Source organism: Triticum urartu, chromosome 2 (assembly GCF_003073215.2).
Source record: "Triticum urartu cultivar G1812 chromosome 2, Tu2.1, whole genome shotgun sequence".
Lineage (NCBI taxonomy): Eukaryota > Viridiplantae > Streptophyta > Magnoliopsida > Poales > Poaceae > Triticum > Triticum urartu.
The window spans coordinates 275789909-275801958 of record NC_053023.1 but is presented as its reverse complement, the minus strand read 5'-3'; positions in this window follow the sequence as shown (position 1 = coordinate 275801958).

The following is a 12050-nucleotide window of genomic DNA, read 5'->3' as shown; positions in this document are numbered from 1 at the left end:
AAACAAGTCCATAACTAAAACAACTTCAGAAGAGCTCAAGAAACATTATTCTGGGTATCCACCATTCTGGCAATAAGCTTAGCAAGCTTATTAGCTTTTGTCCTGTTTGGTGCTAAAATCCTCCAACGCTTGATGTTGCATCACAAAGTATGCATCTGAATGCTCCAGGGACTTCCACGGTCCTTTTTCTTCTTATCACAGCACAACTGATCGATGTCTTTCAGCTTGTAGTTGAGCCTCAAGAAACCGAACGGATTCAGACACTGAGTTTGAATAGCTTGTGCCAGCGGTAGTGGCCAATAACTCAAACACTAAACCAAGACAGGACTTTGGGGTTGTCTTACTGTCTTCAAGATAGTTTTCCTTAGAAGTTTTATCAGCTTTGTTGGAGACCAACAAGGATGTCTCACTATCCTAAACCTTATCTGCATTACTTCCTTTACCATTGCTTAATAAGGCACTCTTCCCCAATATTTTGTCAGTATTCTAAAAGAAGAAACAAGCACACACATAACAGGTTTAGCATGTACTAGTATATGAAACTCATTTCGATGAACCAGTTCACTAGTAAGGTGGACATGATTAAACTACCAAGTCTTCTATTGCCAAGTAGTACATTACAAAAGCATCAAACAAACAAACATATATATATATATATATATATATGTCCTATGGTCACTGCATTGTCTTGCCAAATCAAAATAGAGACACTATTCAAATCATACCAGTTCAAGACAAAGGAGCACTGAAAGAATACAAAGCGTGGGAAACTACATGGCATAACAAGATTTCAGATGGGTACCACGGGTCTACATGCACAACAACACTATTGGCTCTGTTGTGATGCTAGTAATGTGCACGATATGAGAAGTCAACTCTATACACAATTGAAATTGAAATCAGCAGAGCTATTTATAAGAGCAAACCTGTTAAAGAAACATGCTTAAACATATCTGTTGTGCCATTGGAGTTTCGGTTGGATCCTTCAATTTAAAAATATGTTTGCATGAGTAAATATAGTGATACAAGAGCAAAGGAGTATGCACGATAGCAATGGAATCTTAAATGAGAACAATTATTTTCCAGGTTTAAGCACTTGTTCTACATGAACAGAGTACAATAAGATGCAAGCTATAGTACTTAAAAACAAAAAATGAGCTCATAAACATACAATGACTAGAAATGCCTTGTTTGTGGTACTTAGAAATGAGTACATAACAAGGCATTTCTAGTCATCGTCTAGTAAATGTGTCTCAGGAGAATGTAAGGGAATTTGACGAGTTTCTTTGCCAGTGAAGTACGTTTTCTTCAGGTAATTTTGATACTGCCACAAAGCATTCTTGAAGATAGCAGAGGTATTAGCACATGTTACCTCATCCTGAGTTTCCAAATCGGTCCTTCTCTATAGAGAAAAATGGGAAAATGTGTTGTATTGTAACCATCATGGAGGTAGAATGTATGGGACAAAGCAAAGTAATTGCCATGAATAACATTACTTACACATAACTCCTGGATAAACACCTGCAACTCGCATTTTCCTTCATCTTCAGTATAATATTTCCATGATGGGAAGATACGCACATAGGATTTAACAACATCAAATGCGATAGATGCTAAACTACTAATGGTTGTTTATGCTTCCTCCACGGGAATAGGTGTACTAACTGGTGGAGTTGGGGTTCGCCATGGTAGTACTGACGCTTTAGGCACTGGAGCTGCCTTACTAACTGCTCTTGTTTGGGAGCTCTATGGTGGAGATGGTGTTGTGTCAACAGGAACTGGGTTATTATCTGCTATGGTTGGGGTTAGATTGGGTGAAGCTGGTTCTCTGTCCATCACAGTAGGGGTACAATCTGCAGAGTCTGGGTTATGTGTGGTAGGGCTGGTTCTCGTGCATGTACAACCAGGGTGCTATCTCCACCAAGAGGTAGCATTGTTTTATTTGAAGACCGTGTATTTACTCCGCTAGATACTGCCATCACCCGCTCCAATTCAAATGGTTGATAAACAGGAAACATAGTTGAATGTACATACATTGAGAGACAGATGCAGTAGATAGTATGGAAAAGAGGGCTTGAAATAGTTGACATGTATATTGTTTAACTAAAAAGGATAGCATGACATAATTTCACATATATGATGTCTATCTAAACTGGATAGCATAGCATGACATAATTCAAAGATATGATGACTAACTAAACAGGATGGCATGAGATAATTATATGATGTCTTTAGCAAATAGGTTCGCATGACATAATTCACATACATGTTATCTAAGTAATCAGGATCACATGATTTAATTCACATATGTGATTTATATGCTAAGCAGAGGGCATTCACATATATGATGTCTGAACTAACAACATGGTGTTGTATATTGTGTATATGATGTCTAAACTATGCATTGCAAGACACCATATGCATGATATGAGAAGTATAACCATGCCAAGTTAGAGCATCACCTAAGTTGGGGAATAGGACTGGCCATCTGTCTCTGAATCCATCTCTAAGGAGCTATCGGGACCCAGCAAGAGATCTGCTTCGACAGGTAGCATTGTCTGCTTTGAAGACCTTGTTTTCACTCCAGATTTTTCCATCACCCACTCAAATGGCTAATTCACAGGAAGAGTAGTTTAATGTACAAACATTGTTGACAAATGGAAATGTAATAAGAAAAGGATGGGCAAGATATCATTCAAATATATGATGCCTAGTTAAACAGGATGGCATTGCATATTTCACATATATTATGGCTGGCTAAAAGAGATGAGACCGCAAAATTCCCATATATATTATAGAAACTAAACAGGTGGCATTACAGAACATGTCTAATCTAAGCAGATGACGTATATGATGTCGAAAGTAGGCAGTGCAAGGCAACATATGCATGATATGACTAACATCATGATGCCAAGTTAGAGCAAACACCTTGGGGGGGGGGTAAATAGGAGTGCTCAGCTGTGTCTAAATCCTCCTTAGAACAGATATCTTCCTCTAGACTACTATTTGGAGGGGCAGGGTTTGCCATTGAACCCACCATGGAGCGATGTCTGCATGACATTGTATTGCTATGCAAAACTCTTCTCTTTTCTCTACATGTTCAGCATGGCTGTGTACAATATCTAACATGCATATGAAAAAAAATAGTGAGATTATGTAAGGAGAGCATGCAGAAATCTAGGGTGATGGTAACAACCAGTCGATGGATCCAAAAATAATGATAGCAGGCTGATGATAGCTCTAATTTAATAAAAAGACAGTTGATGATTGCTTTAGTATTTGTTTCCCACCCAAGATGAACAACATAGGCATACCGTAGGTGAACCAGATAATAGACAGAGATACTATTCATTGCTGCCTCGATATGTGACCCACAACTCATTTTAAAACTCAAGTTTGAACATTAATTTGGGCCTGACTTGGAGTCTAAGAGGTGAACAGGACGATAAACTAGCAGGTAATATTAAGCAATGCATAACATAAGTAGAAACAAAAGAGTGTGACCTCCCTTGTGGACCCGTATACTCCTCAGGTTCATGCTGGGTCGATGATGGTGATGCCATTGCGGTGAGTGCCGGCGGCAGGGAAGGAGATCAGAGGCGGTGAAAGATAGTCAGGAGTCATGATGTCTGGTTTGGTGGATGCTTCTATCGATGGAGCAGCTCAGGTGACGTGGACGGCGTCGCGGTAGGAGCAGGACAAACCACACAAAGTTTTCTTCGACACCTACCCGTAACTGAAGTAATTCTGTAAGGGCTCGTTTGGCTTGCAGGATTCTAAAAACGCATGTATAGGAAAAACACAGAAATAGGATAGGAATGCACGTGGGAAACAGAGCATTTGTAAACACAGGATTTCTGTCAACTTGGGTGTTTGGTTCACAGGAATTGGAAGAGCAGAGGAATGGAAAGAAACATGGCCAAATTAAAGTGGAACCATATGAAAGCGTGTACAGTTGGAATGTTATTCTGCCACTAATGCACTTGGTCTTGTTTTCATGCATAGGATTTTGAAAAGTAGGTCCAGGTGGATGTTTTGCTCCATTCCTTTCAACAAAATGCATGAAATAATTGAATAGTAGAGTGCCATAGGAAAATTTCCTATTGCTATGTTTTTCCTTAAGTTCTTCCTTAACCAAAGTAGCCCTAATGGATCGACATGAATGTATAGTAATAAGTGATGCGACAAGTGTACAACCTCTTTGCTGTAGCCGTGTCGACCTCAGCATCATTGGGTTGGTCGCTGAAGTAGTTGAGGCAGAGGTGGTTGTCGGAGGTGTGGAGGAAGATCTGAGGAATCTGTCGGCAGCGTCCAGGGCATTGCTCTGTTGTGATGGATTGTTCCATCGTTGGAGCAGCTCCAGTGAGCCGTAAGACGTCGAGGCTGAAGCAGTACAAGATAGACATCATTAATCTCAAGTGGGAATCTAATAGCAACTCCAATAGATGATGTAAAATACATTACCAAAAAGTGATAGATGTAAAATTTACATCACCAAAAAACACCTGACTACAACAGATGGGGTAAAACCTGTTGACTCTGAACTTAACTATCGAAACAAAAATTTACTATGGAATCTGAATGTTACCGTCGAAACTGAACACACTGGTAGCAGAGAGTCATTTCATATGTAGTTTAGGCCACTCGAGCACTAGTAGTAGAGAAACAGTGGTCTAAATCAGCAGGTGATTGATGGGGAACACATTAGCAGATAGCAGGCGGGGCAGCAGTGCCTGGAGGAGTAGCAACTAGTGTAGAGCAACAACTCGTGTAGCTGCAGCAACCTGTGTACCGGCATCAGCAGTGCAAGCGAGAGCAAGAGTAGAGCAGCAGCACGAGTGAGGGGGAGAGTAGAGCAGCAACACGAGCGAGGGGGAAAGCAGGGCAGCAACGCGAGCGAGCGAGAGCCGGAGCAGCAGAAGCGCGAGCGAGCAAACGAGAGCCGGAGCAGCAGCAGCAGATCTGGCTAGTATGGACACTGCCGCCGAAGGGGCCTCACACTAGGGAGAGTCGCCGTGGAGATGTCGCCCGCGACGCCGACTTCGAGGTAGACGCACCATGGGGTGCGGGATGGAGCACCGTTGGCGCCGGGAGGTCGAGTTAAGGAGAAGGTACGATGCGATGAGTGTACAACCTCTTTGGTGGCGCCGAGTAGGCCTCGACTTCGTCCGAGGAGTCGATGAGGATGTTGCGGTTTCGGTGGAGCAGCTTAAGGTGGCGCTGTGGGGATGGAGCAGCCGTGATAGACGAGGCAATCATCGGAGCAGCTCCTTGGATATGGAGGACAGGGCGGCTGAACCGGTGGGACGATGAGATGGAAGAGGGATCCTCATCCAGGGAGGTGGATGAGGGATGTCGAGTTGTTGTGGTGGACGGTGTCGTCGGGGAAGAGGCTCCGGCTGGGCAGCGATGAGGTGGCGGACAGAGGAGGGTGGGGTTTCGCGGCTGGAGCAGAGAGGTTATGGCGGCCTAGGATCTCAAATGGCGAAAAGGAGGCGATGGGAGGGGGAACCAGGGACGTGCTTGTCCAAAATGTAGGGTGTGTTACAAAAGTACCCCCACTGATTTGAACTAGTGGGCCTTTTGGCTCAGGGTCAGAAGCGGGATTTCGCGTGTCGGGATTTGGCAGCTGGAGGGAGTTTTTGCGTGCGTTGTAATTTCGGGATAGCAAGGCGCGGGTTTTGGGAGCACGATATTTGAATTTTCGGGATATAACAAGGCACGGGTTGAATTTTAGGGACAAGCCTAACGTGTAATATTGTACGTACCAAATCAATTCGCACTTCGCTCAACAAAATAATGAAAAAACTATTCACACCACACAAAGAGAGAGTCTTCTCCTGTTTTACTATACAAATGCTATTCAAAGCTATGAATCCATGTTATGTCCAATTAATTTTTTTGCTGGCTGTATAATGCACGTAACCTACTCAGACCAACATTTATTGCATTCCAAATGTCTATACTACCGCTGCAATTCGAATTAAATTTGAATTCATTTCTCTATTTGAATAAGAATCTACAATCATGATTGTTGCCAACTTAAACCATCATTCGTGTATTACCTTAACAACACACCACATGATTACTATAGAGATAGATATGAATTATGTGTACTATATGAACTCGAATTCAATTTTTTTAATAAACTTGATGTTGATTCCAAATAATGGTACATTTGATGTACTAACTAGATATTCATAATCTAAACCATGTTCCATACGTACACCGTGTTCATCACACAAAGTATAGTGCCTCGCCCCCTACATTATGACAAGTATTTAGCCCTAAGCTGCAAAAGCCACACATTATCCCAAATTATAATCTGTTGGGGAACGTAGTAATTTCAAAAAAAAATCCTACGCACACGCAAGATCATGATGATGCATAGCAACGAGAGGGAAGAGTATCGTCCATGTACCCTCGTAGACCGTAAGAGGAAGCATTATAAGAACGCAGTTGATGTAGTCGAACGTCTTCACGATCCGACCGATCCAAGTAATGAACGCACGAAACCTCTGAGTTCAGCACACGTTCAGCTTGATGACGTCCCACGAACTCCTATCCAGCAGAGCTTCATGGGAGAGTTTCATCAGCACGACGGCGTGATGACGGTGATGATGTTGCTACCGACGCTGGGCTTCTCCTAAGCACCACTACGATATGATCGAGGTGGATTATGGTGGAGGGGGGCACCGCACACGGCTAAGGGATGAATGATCAACTTGTGTGTTCTAGGGTGCCCCCCTGCCCCCGTATATAAAGGAGCAATGGGGGGAGGCCGGCCAGCCCTGTAGGGCGTGCCAGGAGGAGGAGTCCTCCTCCTAGTAGGAGTAGGACTCCCCTTTCCTACTCCTACTAGGAGGAGGAAAGGAAGGGTGAAGGGGAGAAGGAAGGAGAGGGAGGAAAGGTGAAAAGGGGGGCCGGCCCCCTAGTCCAATTCGGTTTGGGCTAAGGGGGTCGCGCGCCGTGCCTCCTCTCTTCCACCACTTGGCCCATTGAGGCACAATACTTCTTCCCGTATTCCCGTAACTCTCCGTTACTCCGAGAAATACCCGAATCACTCGGAACCTTTTCGATGTCTGAATATAGTCATTCAATATATCGATCTTTACGTCTCAACCATTTCGAGACTCCTCGCCATATCCCCGATGTCATCCGGGTCTGCAAACTACCTTTGGTACATCAAATCACATAAACTCAAAATACCAATCGTCACCAAACGTTAAGCATGCGGACCCTACGGGTTCAAGAACTATGTAGACATGACCGAGACACGTCTTCGGTCAATAACCAATAGCAGAACCTGGATGTTCATATTGGCTCCTACATATTCTACGAAGATCTTTATCGGTCAAACCGCATAATAACATACGTTGTTCCCTTTGTCATTGGTATGTAACTTGCCCGAGATTCGATCGTCGGTATATCAATACCTATTTCAATATCATTACCGACAAGTCTCTATACTCGTTTTCGTAATGCATCATCCCGCAACTAACTCATTAGTTGCATTACTTGCAAGGCTTATAGTGATGTGCATTACCGAGAGGGCCCAGAGATACCTCTCTGACAATCAGAGTGACAAATCCTAATCTTGATCTATGCCAACTCAACAAGTACCATTGGAGACACCTGTAGAGCACCTTTATAATCACCCAGTTACGTTGTCATGTTTGGTAGCACACAAAGTGTTCCTCTGGTATTCAGGAGTTGCATAATCTCATAGTCATAGGAACATGTATAAGTCATGAAGAAAGCAATAGCAATATACTAAACGATCGAATGCTAAGCTAATGGAATGGGTCAAGTCAATCACATTATTCTCTAATGATGTGATCCCTTTAATCAAATGACAACTCATGTCTATGGCTAGGAAACTTAACCATCTTTGATTCAATGAGCTAGTCAAGTAGAGGCATACTAGTGACACTCTGTTTGTCTATATATTCACACATGTACTAAGTTTCTGGTTAATACAGTTCTAGCATGAATAATAAACATTTATCATGATATAAGGAAATATAAATAATAGCTTTATTATTGCCTCTAGGGCATATTTCCTTCATAATCAATGTTCTGTATATTATATGTAGTACTAGCAAGATGCCCATGCGTTGCACGGAACATCAAGATGCATTTGTATGAGTAGTTTATCTTGTGGGAGAAAAGGATGAATGAGGGAAGGCCTTACTTGCAAATGTGGAGAGGGGTGTGGGTATCTTTTTACAAAATTGCCATAGTTTCCTTCCTATCCGTCAGATATAAATCGGACGACCTATATTAAAGGATGGAAGGCACACCATCATCACTAACTATGTTTATATATATAGGGTGGGTCTATTCTACAAATGATTGTAGAATAATATTCTACAATAGGCAAGCCCCTATATAATGTAGTTTTGAATCGGAGACCGACCCGACCAGGCAACACCTGCCCGGATCATGAAAACAGATCCCCCGATCCCGCCGCCACCTCCCCGCCCCCAATCCCGTCCTCTCCCTGCCCCGCCGCGCGCACCTCTCCCTCCCTAGCGAGCCATCCCACCCCTACCGCGCACCTCTCCCTCCCCGGCGAGCCATCCCACCCCCGCCACGCACCTCTCTCTCCCCCGGCGAGCCATCCCACCCCGCCGCGCGCACCTCCCTCCCCGGTTAACCACCTTCTTCCCCCGGGGAGGCTGCCCCTGGTTCCCCTCCGGTGGCAAGGACAGAGCAGGACGCGGCAGCAGTGCTGGGCGCGGACCCGGCGCCACTGACGGCACTGCTGGGTGACCTGGCGTCGCCGGCCAACGAGGCGCGGTCGCGGGTGGAGCGGATGTTCCACGCCCTCCGCGCCTCCCACACGTACGCCCTCACGATGCGCCTCGCGCACCTGCTGCTCTCCCCGGTGCACCCCGCGGCGCCCATGGCCGCTGTGCTCCTCCGCCGCCTCATCTTCCCGGGCTCCCAGGCCTTCGTCTACCCAGCGCTCGCCCCGGCCACACAGTCCTCGCTCCACGCGCTCCTCCTCTCCGCCGCCTCCGCGACCGGCCTCTCCAGGTTGTATTATTCTCCTCTCGCTGGCGAGGAGATTGAATGAAATTTTGACCTGCTGAGTGGAGAATTACGGGAAGTACAAGGGTAGCAGTAATGAGAAGTACATACAATATTTAGGTAGGAGTATAGAGCAGTACAACATGCGAGCGAGGAAGTACCTGCTGAGAATTATTCCTGCTAGGGAGGCAGTACCATAGTTACACTGAGAGAGGTATCGAGTAGTTTGAAGTAGCAGTACATGGTGTTCTTTATGCTAATTTGGTACTCATCTTTTGCAGCTGCTACTTGGAGCTATGGAATTAGCAAAGCTTAGGGAAGTGCAAAAAGGTTCTCTGTAGTGAAGTGTAGCAGTAAAGAATATCTTGAAGCAGCAGTGCAGATAAAAATGCAAAACTAGCCTTAATAAAAATTGTGTAATTGAGAAGTACAAACCCTATAAGATCAAGAAGTACGAAAACTGATATTCCTAAGAAGTACAAGATACATGTCGAAGGAAACTGACGTATGTAAAATAATTTATGAGCAATACAAATTAATCATTTTGAGTAATACAAAAAAATATTATTGCAGAGCAGTACAAAACTTGTATTCTATGGGTGCGGGGTTATTACGGGTTCCAACGTCGAGCACAAGCACAAGATCCTTCTCCAGCGAGAGGTGTGAGGGTAAAATGTACTTCTCTTCATCATGGTATTCTGTGGCATTCTTTTTACTCCGGCAGGCGGCGAGGAGATTGAATGAAATTTTGACCTGCTGAGTGGAGAATTACAGGAAGTACAAAGGTAGCAGTAATGGGAAGTACATACAATATTTAGGTAGAAGTTCAGAGCAGTACAACATGCGAGCGAGGAAGTACCTGCTGAGAATTATTCCTGCTAGGGAGGCAGTACCATAGTTACACTGAGAGAAGTACCGAGTAGTTTCAAATAGCAGTACATGGTGTCCTTTATGCTAATTTGGTACTCATCTTTTGCAGCTGCTACTTGGAGGTGTGGAATTAGCAAGCTTAGGGAAGTGTAAAAAGGTTCTCTGTAGTGAAGAGTAGAGGTACAGAATATCTTGAAGAAGCAGTGCAGATAAAAATGCAAAACTAGCTTTAATAAAAATTGTGTAATTGAGATGTACAAACCCTATAAGATCAAGAAGTACGAAACTGATATTCCCAAGTACAAGATACATGTAGAAGGAAACTGACTTATGTAAAATAATTTACGAGCAATACAATTTAATCATTTTGAGTAATACAAAAAAATATTGCAGAGCAGTACGAAACTTGTATTCCACAGAAGTACAAGGCAAAGTTGTGTTCTTTTTTAAAAAATCCAAGCAGTAAAATTTATTTATTTCGAGCAGTACAATTATTATTATTATTAACGGGCAGTGTGAAACTCATATTCCGCAGAAGTACAAGGTACATGTGGAGGGAATTTGAGTTCTCTGGAAAAACAATTATTGGCAGTACAATTTAATCACTTTGAGAAGTATAGAAAGTTCTTTATTGTCGGGCAGTGCGAAACTCATATTCCATAGAAGTACAATACTATGTTTCCTTGTAACATGAAAAATCTTGGTATTTTGAATATTGTTCAAAAACCGTGAAGAATTAGAAAATGTTAAAACACAATAATTTGCTAAATTTCAATACCTTTCCAACGCCATATCATTTGCATCATTCCGAGGTCCAAAGAACATCAATGATCATATTTTAATAGATCTAAAATTTAGTGTTTCCAAAACTGTTTCAAAAGTAAATTTCAGTAGCTTTCCAACGGTATATCATTTGCGCTATTCCGAGAAGTGGTTAAAAAATTAATATATAATTATTGTTCGTCTATTTTGAATGCATCTCGGTATTTTCAAAACTACTCAAAAATATGTAAAATTTGAAAAACATTAATACACGAAAAAGATGGGAATTTCAGTACCTTTCCAAGGCCATATCATTTGCATCATTTCGATATCCAAAAATTGTAGTATAACATGTCCATAACCACACCATGCGTATCACCGTTATATATATTCACACATGCCTCGGTTTAAAACACTATGATAATTTTTTTCAAATATCTGAATTCACTTTTTATAATGAATTAGGATCTCTATTCGTCTTTTACACCCACACAATCCTATTATCTTTGTAGCTACTGCTAACTTTCTCTCGTGCATGCACACGCCCACCTCCTTCTCACCCTCCCTCAGCATTCTCTAGCTCCATCACGCAAATTCGTCTTTTCAATTTAGGTCGTTCACCCATGGTGTGTGTAGGCCCCCCAGCTCCTTCTTTACGACACACACCGATTGATATGCATCACTATCCAGGTGTACCTACCAAAAACACAAGCTTTCCCTCTTCTCTTCTCACCGTCCATGCCTCACTCCCTCCCCTCTTTTCATCGATCTCGTACTCGCACACTCCTCCCCCTTGATATAGTATGCCTCTCGCATCACCTCCTAGTTGCATCCCTCTCTCTCTATCCTTCTCCCCGGGCCATATTTGTTTCTAACATATACATGCATGTATACCGATCGATCTCCCTACATATACCTAGGTCGACTTTAACTATTTTTGCCCACGCATCGATCAATGTAGCTCACAAGTTATGCCTCTCCTTTCTCGGATAAAGGACGATTGATCTTCCTATGTAGTTACGTCTGCTTACCACAGACATATCGTCCCCCCTCATCATTCGTGCATGCCTCCTGACCCGTCTGTCACATGCACGTGCACAGACAGGCAGGCATCCCCTCTCTTATTGATATTGCAGGCGTGCCCTACGTTTGTCTAGCAGGCCTCTCCCACCATTTGTGAGAAGCAACTCCACCACCAACCCCTCCGACACTGTAGCTCTGTCTCTCTCCCAACCTTATTCCTCTCCTACACATATGCATGGATGCCGCTCGATCTTCCTCAATACATAAGGTAGGTCTCTCTCCTCCTCCACACATATACCAGCCATTGTACCTCTATAGTTAGGTCTCTCTCCCCCCACCCCCCACACACACCGATAGTC